The sequence below is a fragment of the Mercurialis annua genome, linkage group LG1-X, assembly GCF_937616625.2.
Source record: "Mercurialis annua linkage group LG1-X, ddMerAnnu1.2, whole genome shotgun sequence".
NCBI lineage: Eukaryota > Viridiplantae > Streptophyta > Magnoliopsida > Malpighiales > Euphorbiaceae > Mercurialis > Mercurialis annua.
The window spans coordinates 24,067,157-24,081,431 of record NC_065570.1 but is presented as its reverse complement, the minus strand read 5'-3'; positions in this window follow the sequence as shown (position 1 = coordinate 24,081,431).

Below are 14,275 nucleotides of genomic sequence, written 5' to 3'. Positions count from 1 at the left end.
AACGTTTACAAAGGTTATGAAACAAATCCAAACGTTTCACCTATTTAGCAATTTAAGCCAAACGTTTACAAAGGTTACGAAACATATCACAACGTTTCACCTTTTTAGCGATTTAAGCCAAACATTTACAAACGTAACGAAACAAATCCAAACGTTTCACGTTTTTAGCGATTTATGCCAAACGTTTACAAACGTTACGAAACAAATCTAAACATTTCACCTTTTTAGCGATTTAAGACAAACGATTACAAACGTTACGAAACAAAACCAATCGTTTAAAACAATCTAAACATTTCACATTTTTAGCGATTTAAGCCGAACTTTTACAAACGTTACGAAACAAAACCAAGCGTTTCACCTTTTCAGAAATTTAAGCCAAACGTTTACAAACGTTACGAAACTAATTGAAGCGTTTCACCTTTTTAGCAATTTAAGCCAAATGTTACGAAACAAATCCAAGAGTTTCACCTTTTTAGCAATTTAATCCATACGTTTAGAAAGTTACGAAAAAAATCCAAACGTTTCACCATTTTAGCTATTTAAGCCGAACGTTTACAAACGTTAAGAAGAAAAACAAAACATTTCACCATTTTAGCAATTTAAGATAAACGTTTACAAAATTTACTAAATAAAATCCCAACGTATACCCATTTTTAGCAATTTAAGCGAAACGTTTACAAACTTTACAAAACAAATCCAAACATTTCCCCTTTTTAGCAATTTAAGCCAAACGTTTACAGACGTTACGAAACAAATCTAAATGTTTCGCCTTTTTTAGCAATTTAAGCCAAACATTTACAAACATTACTAAACAAATCCAAGCGTTTCCCCTTTTTCGCAATTTTTGCCAAACGTTTACAAACGTTATAAAACAAATCAAACGTTTCGCATTATAGCGATTTAAGCCAAACGTTTACAAAAGTTATGAAACAAATACAAATGTTTCGTCTTTTTAGCGATTTAAGCCAGACGTTTACAAACGTTACGAAACAAATCCAAACGTTTCCTGTTTTTAGCGATTTAATCCAGACGTTTACAAACGTTACAAACAAATCCAAACGTTTTGTCTTTTTAGCGATTTAAGCCAAACAATTACAAACGTTAAGAAAAAAAATCCAAGCGTTTCACCTTTTTAGCAATTTAAGTCAAACGTTTACAAATGTTCCAAAACAATTCCGAAACAAATGCAAGCATTTCACATTTTTAGCAATTTAAACCAAATGTTTACAAATGTTACGAAACAAATCCAAAGGTTTCACCTTTTTAGCAATTTAATCCAACCGTTTACAAACGTTATGAAACAAATCCAAACATTTCACATTTTTAGCGATTTAAGCCAAACCTTTACAAAAGTTAGGAAACAAATCCAAATGTTTCACCTTTTTAGCAATATAAGCCAAACATTTACAAACGTTACGAAACAAATCCAAGCATTTAACCTTTCTAGGAATTTAAACCAAACGTTTACAAACGTAACGAAACAAATCCAAATGTTTCACCTTTTTAGCAATTTAAACCAAACGTTTACAAACGTTACGAAACAAATCCAAAGGTTTCACCTTTTTAGCGATTTAAGCAAAACGTTTACAAACGTTACGAAACAAATAAAAACGTTTCCCCTTTTAAGCAATTTAAGCCAAATGTTTACAAACGTTACGAAACAAATCAAAACGTTTCACCTTTTTTAGCAATTTAAGCCAAACGTTTTCAAACGTTACGAAACAAATCCAAACGTTTCCCCTTTTTAGAAATTTAAGCCAAACGTTTACAAACGTTACGAAACAAATCCAAACGTCTCCCTTTTGCGATTTAAGACAAATGTTTAAAACGTTACGAAACAAATCCAAACATTTCACCTATTTAGCGATTCATGCCTTACGTTGACAAATGTTACCAAACAAATCCAAACGATTCACCTTTTTAACGATTGAAGCCAAACGTTAACAAACGTTAAGAAACAAATCCAAATGTTTCACCTTTTTAGCGATTTAAGCCAAACGTTTACAAATGTTTCGAATCAAATACAAACGTTTCGCCTTTTTAGCAATTTAAGCCAAACGTTTGCAAAGGTTATGAATTAAATCCAAACGTTTCACCTTTATAGCGATTTAAGCCAAACGATTACAAACGTTACGAAACACTCCACACGTTTCACCTTTTTAGCGATTTTAGCCAAACGTTTACAAACGTTACGAAACAAATCAAAACATTTCGCTTTTTTAGGAATTTAAGCCAAGCGTTTACGAACGTTACGAAACAAATTCAAACGTTTTCCCTTTTTTGCAACTTAAGCCAAACGTTTACAAACGTTACAAAAACAAACGTTTAAAACGTTACGAAACAAATCCAAACGTTTCGCATTTTTAGCGATTTAAGCTAAACCTTTACAAAAATTACGAAACAAAACCAAGTGTTTCACCTTTTTAGCAATATAAGCCAAACGTTTATAAACGTAACGAAACAAATCCAAGCGTTTCACCTATTTAGCAATTTAAGCCAAACGTTTACTGACGTTCTGAAACAAATCCAAGCGTTTCACCTTTTTAGTAATTTAAGCCAAAAATTTACAAATGTTATAAAACAAATCCAAATATCTCACCTTTTTAGCAATTTAAGCCAAACTTTTACAAACGTAACGTAACAAATCCAAGTATTTCACCTTTTTAGAAATTTAAGCCAAACATTTACAAACGTTACGAAACAAATCCAAGCGTTTCACCTTTTTAGCAATTTAAGTCAAACGTTTACAAATGTTCTGAAACAATTCCGAAACAAATCCACGCATTTCACATTTTTAGCAATTTAAACCAAATGTTTACAAATGTTACGAAACAAATCCAAAGGTTTCACCTTTTTAGCAATTTAATCCAACCGTTTACAAACGTTATGAAACAAATCCAAACATTTCACATTTTTAGCGATGTAAGCCAAACCTTTACAAAAGTTAGGAAACAAATCCAAATGTTTCACCTTTTTAGCAATTTAAGCCAAACATTTACAAACGTTACGAAACAAATCCAAGCATTTAACCTTTCTAGGAATTTAAACCAAACGTTTACAAACATTACGAAACAAATCCAATTGTTTCACCTTTTTAGCAATTTAAACCAAACGTTTACAAACGTTACGAAACAAATCCAAAGGTTTCACCTTTTTAGCGATTTAAGCCAAACGTTTACAAACGTTACGAAACAAATCAAAATGTTTCACCTTTTTAGGAATTTAAGCCAAACGTTTACAAACGTTACGAAACAAATCAAAACGTTTCACCTTTTTAGCAATTTAAGCCAAACGTTTTCAAACGTTACGAAACAAATCCAAACGTTTCACCTTTTTAGCAATTTAAGCCAAACGTTTACAAACGTTACGAAACAAATCCAAACGTCTCCCTTTAGCGAGTTAAGCCAAATGTTTAAAACGTTACGAAACAAATCCAAACATTTCACCTATTTAGCGATTCATGCCCAATGTTTACAAACGTTACCAAACAAATCCAAACGATTCACCCTTTTAACGATTGAAACCAAACGTTAACAAACGTTAAGAAATAAATCCAAATGTTTCACCTTTTTAGCGATTTAAGCCAAACGTTTACAAACGTTTCGAATCAAATACAAACGTTTCGCCTTTTTAGCAATTTAAGCCAAACGTTTGCAAGGGTTATGAATTAAATCCAAACGTTTCACCTTTTTAGAGATTTAAGCCAAACGATTACAAATGTTACGAAACACTCGAAACGTTTCACCTTTTTAGCGATTTCAGCCAAACGTTTACAAACGTTACGAAACAAATCAAAACATTTCGCTTTTTTAGGAATTTAAGCCAAGCGTTTACGAACGTTACGAAACAAATTCAAACGTTTTCGCTTTTTTGCGACTTAAGCCAAACGTTAACAAACGTTACAAAAAACAAACGTTTAAAACATTACGAAACAAATCAAAACGTTTCGCATTTTTAGCGATTTAAACTAAACCTTTACAAAAATTACGAAACAAAACCAAGTATTTCACCTTTTTAGCAATTTAAGCCAAACGTTTACAGACGTTCCGAAACAAATTCAAGCGTTTCACCTTTATAGGAATTTAAGCCAAACGTTTGCAAGGGTTATGAATTAAATCCAAACGTTTCACCTTTTTAGAGATTTAAGCCAAACGATTACAAATGTTACGAAACACTCGAAACGTTTCACCTTTTTAGCGATTTCAGCCAAACGTTTACAAACGTTACGAAACAAATCAAAACATTTCGCTTTTTTAGGAATTTAAGCCAAGCGTTTACGAACGTTACGAAACAAATTCAAACGTTTTCGCTTTTTTGCGACTTAAGCCAAACGTTAACAAACGTTACAAAAAACAAACGTTTAAAACATTACGAAACAAATCCAAACGTTTCGCATTTTTAGCGATTTAAACTAAACCTTTACAAAAATTACGAAACAAAACCAAGTATTTCACCTTTTTAGCAATTTAAGCCAAACGTTTACAGACGTTCCGAAACAAATTCAAGCGTTTCACCTTTTTAGTAATTTAAGCCAAAAATTTACAAACGTTATAAAACAAATCCAAACATCTCACCCTTTTAGCAATTTAAGCCAAACTTTTACAAACGTAACGTAACAAATCCAAGTATTTCACCTTTTTAGAAATTTAAGCCAAACATTTACAAACGTTACGAAACAAATCCAAGCGTTTCACCTTTTTAGCAATTTAAGCCAAACGTTTACAAACATTACGAAACAAATCCAAACATTTCACCTTTTTAGCGATTTCAGCCAAACGTTTACAAGCGTTACGAAACAAATCAAAATGTTTCACCTTTTTAGCGATTGAAGCCAAACGTTTACAAATGTTACGAAACAAATCCAAACGTTTCAAATTTTTAGAAAATTTAAACCAAATGTTTACAAACGTTACGAAACAAAACCCAACGTTTCATTTTTTAGCAATTTAAGCCAAACGTTTACAAACGTAACGAAACAAATCCAAACGTTTCACTTTTTTAGCAATTTAAGCCAAATATTTACAAACGTTACGAAACAAATCCAAGCATTTCACCTTTTTAGAAAATTAAGCCAAACGTTTACAAACCTTACGAAACAAATCCAAACGTTTCACCTTTTTAGCGATATAAGCCAAACATTTATAAACGCTAAGAAACAAATCCAAATGTTTCACCTTTTTAGCGATTTAAGCCAAACGTTTATGAACGCTACGAAACAAATCCAAACGTTACGAAAGAAATCAAAGTGTTTCTCCTTTTTAGCAATATAAGCCAAACATTTACCAACGTTACGAAACAAATCAAAGAGTTTCACCTTTTTAGCAATTTAAGCCAAATGTTTACAAAGGTTATGAAACAAATCCAAACGTTTCACCTATTTAGCGATTTAAACCAAACGTTTACAAAGGTTATGAAACAAATCACAGCGTTTCACCTTTTTAGCGATTTAAGCCAAACATTTACCAACGTAACGAAACAAATCCAAACGTTTCACGTTTTTAGCGATTTATGCCAAAACGTTTACAAACGTTATGAAACAAATCTAAACGGTTCACCTTTTTAGCGATTTAAGACAAACGTTTACAAACGTAACGAAACAAAACCAAACGTTTAATACAAATCCAAACATTTCACATTTTTAGCGATTTAAGCCGAACCTTTACAAACGTTACGAAACAAAACCAAGCGTTTCACCTTTTTAGAAATTTAAGTCAAACGTTACGAAACTAGTTGAAGCGTTTCACTTTTTTAGCAATTTAAGCCAAACGTTCCGAAACAAATCCAAGCGTTTCAGCTTTTTAGAAATATTAGCCAAAAGTTTACAAACGTTTCGAAACGTTACGAAAAAAATCCAAGCGTTTCCTCTTTTTAGCAATTTAGGCCAAACGTTTTCAAAATTTACGAAAAAAATCCAGGTGTTTCACCTTTTTAGCAATTTAAGCCAAATGTTTACAAACATTACGAAACAAAACCAAGCGTTTCACTTTTTTAGCAATTTAAGCAAAACGTGAACAAACATTACCAAACAAATGCAAGTGTTTCCCCTATTTAGCAATTTAAGCCAAACGTTTTCAAACGTTATGAAACAAATGCAAGTGTTTCACCTTTTTAGCAATTTAAACCAAAAGTTTACAAACGCTACGAAACAACTCTAAATGTTTCACCTTTTTTAGCGATTGAACCCAAACGTTTACAAACGTTACGAAAAAAACAAACGTTTAAAATGTTACGAAACAAATCCAAACGTTTCACATTTTTAGCGATTTAATCCTAACCTCTACAAAAGTTACGAAACAAAACCAAGCGTTTCACCTTTTTAGCAATTTAAGCCAAATGTATACAAACGTTACGAAACAAATCCAAGCATTTAACCTTTTTTAGAAATTTAAGCCAAAACGTTTAAAAACGTTCCGAAACAAATCCAAGCGTTTCACCTTTTTAGTAATTTAAGCCAAACGTTTACAAACGTTACAAAACAAATCCAAACATCTCACCTTTTTAGCAATTTAAGGCAAACGTTCACAAACGTAACGAAACAAATCCAAGCGTTTCACCTTTTTAGCAATTTAAGCCAAACGTTTACAAACGTTACCAAACAAATCCAAACGTTTCCCCTTTTTAGCGATTTAAGCCAAACGTTTACAAACATTACGAAATAATCCAAATGCTCCTCCTTTTTAGGGATTTAAGCCAAACATTTACGAACATTACGAAACAAATCCAAGCGTTTCACCTTTTTAGCAATTCAAGCCAAAGGTTTACAAACGTTACGAAACAAATCCAAACATTTCAGTTTTTTAGTGATTTAAGCCAAACGTTTACAAACGGTACGAAATAAATCCAAACGTTTCACCTTTTTAGCGATTTAAGTCAAACCTTTACAAACGCTACGAAACAAATCCAAACGTTTCACCTTTTTAGCAATGTAAGTCAAACGTTTACAAACGTTACGAAACAAATCCAAGAGTTTCACCTTTCTAGCAATTTAAGCCAAAAGTTTACAAACGTTATGAAAGAAATCCAAATGTTTCACCTTTTTAGCGATTTAAGCCAAACGTTTACAAACATTACGAAATAATCCAAATGTTTCACCTTTTTAGCAATTTAAGCCAAACCTTTACAAACGTTACGAAACTAATCCAAATGTTTAAAACATTATGAAACCCTTTTTAGCAATTTAAGCCAATCGTTTACAAACGTTACAAAACAAATCCAAACGTTTCACCTTTTTAGCAATTTAAAAGAAACGTTTACAAACGTTACGAAACAAATCCAAACGTTTCACCTTTTTAGCGATTTAAGCCAAATGTTTACAAACGTTACGAAACAAATCAAACGTTTCACCTTTTTAGTGATTTAAGCCAAACGTATACAAACATTATGAAAAAAAATCAGACGTTTCCCCGTTTTTAGCAATTTAAGCCAAACGTTAAAAAACAAATCCAAACGTTTCACCTTTTTAGCGGTTTAAGCTAAACGTTTACAAACGTTACGAAACAAATCCAAACCGTTAGCGATTTAAGCCAAACGTTGACAAACGTTACGAAACAAATCCAAAAGTTTCACATATTTAGCAATTTTAGCCAAAACGTTTCAAAACAAAACCAAGTGTTTCACGTTTTAGTAATTTAAGCTAGATGTTTACAAACATTACGAAACAAATCCTAACGTTTCACCTTTTTAGCAATTTCAGCTAAACGTTTACAAACGTTATGACACAAATCCAAATGTTTCACCTTTTTAGCGATTGAAGCGGAACGTTACGAAACAAAAACAAGCATTTCACGTTTTTAGCAATTTAAGCCAAACGTTTACAAACGTTACGAAACAAATCCAAGCGTTTCACCTTTTTACCAATTTAAGCTAAACGTTTACAAACGTTTTGAAACAAATCCAAATGTTTCACCTTCTTAGCGATTGAAGCCGAACGTTTACTAACGTTACGAAACAAAACCAAACGTTCCACCTTTTTAGCGATTTAAGACAAACGTTTACATACGTTACGAAACAAATCCAAACTTTTCACATATTTAGCGATTGAAGCCAAACATTTACAAACGTCATGAAACAAATTCAAACGTTTCACATATTTAGAAATTTAAGCCAAACGTTACAAAACTAGACGAAGCGTTCCACCTTTTTAGCGATTTAAATAAAGCGTTAACAAACGTAACGAAACAAATCCAAGTGTTTCACCTTTTTAGCAATTTAAGCCAAATGTTTACAAACTTTACGAAACAAATCCAAATGTTTCACCTTTTTAGGATTTAAGCCAAACATTTACTAAAGTTACGAAACAAATCCAAACGCTTCACCTTTTTAGCGATTCAAGCCAAACGTTTACAAATGCTATGAAACAAATCCAAATGTTTCACCTTTTTAGCAATATAAGCCAAACGTTTACAAACGTTACGAAACAAATCTAAACGTTTCACCTTTTTAGCGATTTAAGCCAAACGTTACGAAACAAATCCAAACGTTTCCCCTTTTTATTTAAGCCAAACGTTTACAAACGTTACGAAACAAATCCAAATGTTGCACCTTTTTAGCGATTTAAGCCAAACATTTACAAAAATTACGAAACAAATCCAAGCGTTTCACCTTTTTAGCAATTTAAGCCAAATGTTTACAAACGTTACAAAACAAATCCAAACGTTGCACCTTTTTAGCGATTTAAGCCAAACATTTATAAAAATTATGAAACAATTCCAAACGTTTCACCTTTTTGGCAATTTAAGCCAAACGTTTACAAACGTTATGAAACAAATCCAAATGTTTCACCTTTTTAGCAATTTATGCCAAACGTTACGAAACAAATCCAAACGTTTCCCATATTTAGCAATTAAAGCGGAACTTTACGAAACAAAAACAAGCGTTTCTTGTTTTTAGCAATTTAAGCCAAACGTTTACAAACGTTACGAAACAAATCCAAGCGTTTCACCTTTTTACCAATTTAAGCTAAACGTTTACAAACATTTTGAAACAAATCCAAATGTTTCACCTTTTTAGCGATTGAAGCCGAACGTTTACTAACCTTACGAAACAAAACAAAACGTTTCACCTTTTTAGCGATTTAAGACAAACGTTTACATACGTTTCGAAACAAATCCAAACTTTTCACATATTTAGCGATTGAAGCCAAACATTTACAAACTTTATGAAACAAATCCAAACGTTTCGCCATTTTAGCGATTTAAGCCAAAAGTTTAAAACGCTATAAAACAAATCCAAACATTTCACCTTTTTAGCGATTTATGCGAAATATTTATAAACGTTACGAAACAAATCCAAACGTGTCACCTTTTTAGTGCTTTAAGCCAAACATTTTCAAACACTACGAAACAAATCCAAACGTTTCACCTTTTTAGCAATTTAAGCCAAACGTTTACAAACGTTCCGAAACAAATCCAAGCATTTTACCTTTTTTGCAATTTAAGACAAACGTTTACAAACGTTACGAAACAAATCCAAGCATTTCACGTTTTTAGCAATTTAAGCCAAACGTTTACAAACGTTCCGAAATAAATCCAAGGGTTTCACCTTTTTAGCAACATAAGCAAAACATTTACAAACTTTACGAAATAAATCCAAGCGTTTAACCTTTTTAGCAATTTAAGCCAAACGTTTACAAATGTTACGAAATGAATCGAAACGTTTCACCTTTTTTGCTATTTAAGCCAAACGTTTACAAAAGTTACAAAATAAATCCAAACGTTTCACCTGTTTAGCGATTAAAGCCAAATAATAAAACGTTATGAAACAAATCCAAACGTTTTCCCATTTTAGCGATTTAAGCCAAAAGTTTAAAACGTTTTGAAAGAAATCCAAACATTTCACCTTTTTAGCGATTTATGCCAAACGTTTACAAACGTGACCAAACAAATCCAATCGTTTCCCCTTTTTAGCGATTGAAGCCAAACGTTTACAAATGTTACAAAACAAATCCAAATGTTTCGCCTTTTTAGCGATTTAAGCCAAACGTTTACAAACGTTACGAAACAAATCCAAACATTTCACCTTTTTAGTGATTTAAGCCAAACGTTTATAAAGGTTATGAAACAAATCCAAATATTTCCCCTTATTAGCAATTTAAGCCAAACGTTTCCAAATGTTATGAAACAAATCCAAGTGTTGCACCTTTTTAGCAACTTAAGCCAAACGTTTACAAACGTTAGGAAACAAATCCAAGCGTTTTACCTTTTTAGCAATATAAGCCAAATGTTTACAAACATTACGAAACAAATCCAAGCGTTTCACCTTTTTAGCAATTTAAGCCAAACGTTTACAAACGTTACAAAACAAATCCAAACGTTTCACCTTTTTAGCGATTTAAGCCAAACGTTTACAAACGTTACGAAACAAATCTAAATGTTTCACCTTTTTAGCAATTTGAGCCAAACGTTTACAAACTTTAGGAAACAAATCCAAACGTTTCACCTTTTTAGCGATTTCACCAAACTTTTACAAACGTCACGAAATAAATCCAAACTTTTCCCCTTTTCAGCGATTTATGCCAAACGTTTACAAATGTTAAGAAACAAAACCAAACGTGTAAAACGTTACAAAACAAATCTAAACGTTTCATAATTATAGCGATTTAAGTGAAACCTCTACAAACGTTACGAAACAAAACCATGCGTTTCACATTTTTAGCAATTTAAGCCAAACGTTTACAAACATTACGAAACAAATCCAAACGTTTCCTATTTTACCGATTTGAGCCAAACGTTTAAAACGTTTCGAAACAAATCCAAAACGTTTCCCCTTTTTAGCGATTTATGCCAAACGTTTATAAAAGTTCCGAAACAACTCCAAATGTTTCACCTTTTTAGTGATTTAAGCCAAACGTTTAAAAACGTTACCAAAAAAATCCAAACGTTTCACCTATTTAGCGATTTAAGCCAAACGTTTACAAACGTTACGAAACAACACAAAACGTTTACAAACGTTACGAAACAACACCAAACGTTTACAAATGTTACGAAACAAATCCAAACGTTTCACCTTTTTAGCAATTTAAGCCAAACGTTTACCAACATTATGAAACAAATCCAAGCGTTTCACCTTTCTAGGAATTAAAGTAAAACATATACAAACGTTACGAAGTAAATCCAAACGTTTCACCTTTTTAGCGGTTTAAGCCAAACGTTTACAAACGTTACGAAACAAAACCAAACGTTTCATCTTTTTAGGGATTTAAGCAAAACGTTTACAAACGCTATGAAACAAATCCAAACGTTTCCCCATTTTAGCAATTTAAGCCAAACGTTCAATTAGTTAAGAAACAAATCCAAACGTTTCACCTTTTTTGCGATTTAAGCCAAACGTTTTTAAACGTTTTGAAACAAATCCAAACGATTCACCTTTTTAGCGATTGAAGCCAAACGTTAACAAATGTTACGAAACAAATCCAAACGTTTCCCATATTTAGTAATTTATGTCGAACGTTAACAAACGTTAGGAAACAAAACCAAGCGTTTCACCCTTTTAGAAATTTAAGCCATACGTTTACGAACGTAACGAAACTAATCCAAGCGTTTCAACTTTTTAGCAATTTAAACCAAACATTTACAAACGTTACGAAACAAATCCAAGCATTTCACCTTTTTAGCAATTTAAGCCAAACGTTTACAAACATTACGAAACAAATTCAAACGTTTCACCTTTTTGGCAATTTAAGCCAAAAGTTTACAAACGGTACGAAAAAAATCCAAACGTTTCACCTTTTTAGCGATTTATGCCAAACGTTTACAAAAGGTAGGAAACAAATCCAAACGTTTCACCTTTTTAGCGATTTAAGCCAAACGTTTAAAAACGTTACCAAACAAATCCAAACGTTTCACCTATTAAGCGATTTAAGCCAAACGTTTACAAACGTTGCGAAACAACACCAAATGTTTACAAACGTTACGAAACAAATCCAAACGTTTCACATTTTTAGCAATTTAAGCCAAACGTTTACAAATGTTATGAAACAAATCCAAGCGTTTTACCTTTTTAGCAATTAAAGCAAAACATATACTAACGTTACGAAATAAATCCAAACGTTTCACCTTTTTAGCGATTTAAGCCAAACGTTTAAAAACGTTACCAAACAAATCCAAAAGTTTCACCTATTTAGCGATTTAAGCTAAACGTTTACAAACGTTACGAAACAACACCAAATGTTTACAAACGTTACGAAACAAATCCATACGTTTCACCTTTTTAGCAATTTAAGCCAAACGTTTACAAACGTTCCGAAACAAATCCAAGGGTTTTATCTTTTTAGCAACATAAGCCAAACGTTTACAATCGTTACGAAATAAATCCAAGCGTTTCACCTTTTTAGCAATTTAAGCCAAACGTTTACAAATGTTACGAAATGAATCGAAACGTTTCCCCTTTTTTGCGATTTAAGCCAAACGTTTACAAAAGCTACGAAATAAATCCAAACGTTTCATCTTTTTAGCGATTGAAGCCAAATATTTACAAACGTTACAAAACAAATCCAAACGTTTTCCCATTTTAGCGATTTAAGCCAAAAGTTTAAAACGTTTTGAACGAAATTCAAACATTTCACCTTTTTAGCGATTTATGCAAAATGTTTACAAACGTGACCAAACAAATATAAACGTTTCCCATTTTTAGCGATTGTAGCCAAACGTTTACAACTGTTATAAAACAAATCCAAACATTTCGCCTTTTTCGCGATTTAAGCCAAACGTTTACAAACGTTACGAAACAAATCCAAACATTTCACCTTTTTAGCGATTTAAGCCAAACGTTTACAAAGGTTATGAAACAAATCCAAATGTTTCCCCTTATTAGCAATTTAAGCCAGACGTTTCCAAATGTTATGAAACAAATCCAAGTGTTGCACCTTTTTAGAAAATTAAGCCAAACGTTTACAAACATTAGGAAACAAATCCAAGCGTTTCACCTTTTTTGCGATTTATGCCAAACATTTACAAAAGGAATGAAACAAATCCAAACGTTTCACCTTTTTAGCATTTTAAGCCAAACGTTTACAAATGCTACAAAAAAAATTCAAACGTTTCACCTTTTTAGCAACTTAAGCCAAACGTTTACAAACGATTACGAAACTAATCCAAACGTTTCACCTTTTTAGCGGTTTAAACCAAACATTTAGAAACGTTACAAAACAAAACCAAACGTTTCACCTTTTTAGGGATTTAAGCTAAACGTTTACAAACTCTATGAAACAAATCCAAACGTTTCCCCATTTTAGTGATTTAAGCCAAACGTTTAATAAGTTACGAAACAAATCCAAACGTTTTACCTTTTTCGCGATTTAAGCCAAACGTTTACAAACGTTACGAAACAAATCCAAACGTTTCACCTTTTTAGCGATTGAAGCCAAACGTTAACAAACGTTATGAAATAAATCCAAACGTTTCCCATATTTAGAAATTTATGCCAAACGTTTACAAATGTTAGGAAACAAAACCAAGCGTTTCACCTTTTTAAAAATTTAAGCCATACGTTTACGAACGTAACGAAACTAATCCAAGCGTTTCACCTTTTTAGCAATTTAAACAAAACATTTACAAACGTTACAAACATTACGAAACAAATCCAAACGTTTCACCTTTTTGGCGATTTAAGCCAAACGTTTACAAACGGTACGAAACAAATCCAAACGTTTCACCTTTTTTGCGATTTATGCCAAACGTTTACAAAAGGTATGAAACAAATCCAAACGTTTCACCTTTTTAGCATTTTAAGCCAAACGTTTACAAATGCTACGAAACAAATCCAAACGTTTCACCTTTTTAGCGATTTAAGCCAAACGTCTACCAACGATTACGAAACTAATCCAAACGTTCCACCTTTTTAGAGATTTAACCTAATTGTTTAAAAAATTACGAAACAAATCCAAACATTTCCCATTTTAGTTAACTAAGCCAAACCTTTACAAACGTTACGAAACAAAACCAAACGTTTCCCTTTTTTAGCAATTTAAGCCAAACGTTTACAAACGTTACAAAACAAATGCAAGCGTTTCACCTTTTTAGCGAATTAAGCCAAACGTTTACAAACATTACGAAACAAATCCAAAAATTTCACCTTTTTAGCGATTTAAGACAAATGTATATAAACTTTACGAAACAAATCCAAACATTTCACCTTTTTAGCGATTTAAGCCTATCGTTTACAAAGGTTAGGATACAAATCCAAATGTTTCACCTTTAGCAATTTAAGTCAAACGTTTACAAACGTTACAAAACATATCCAAGCGTTTCGCCTTTTTAGCAATTTAGGCCAAACGTTT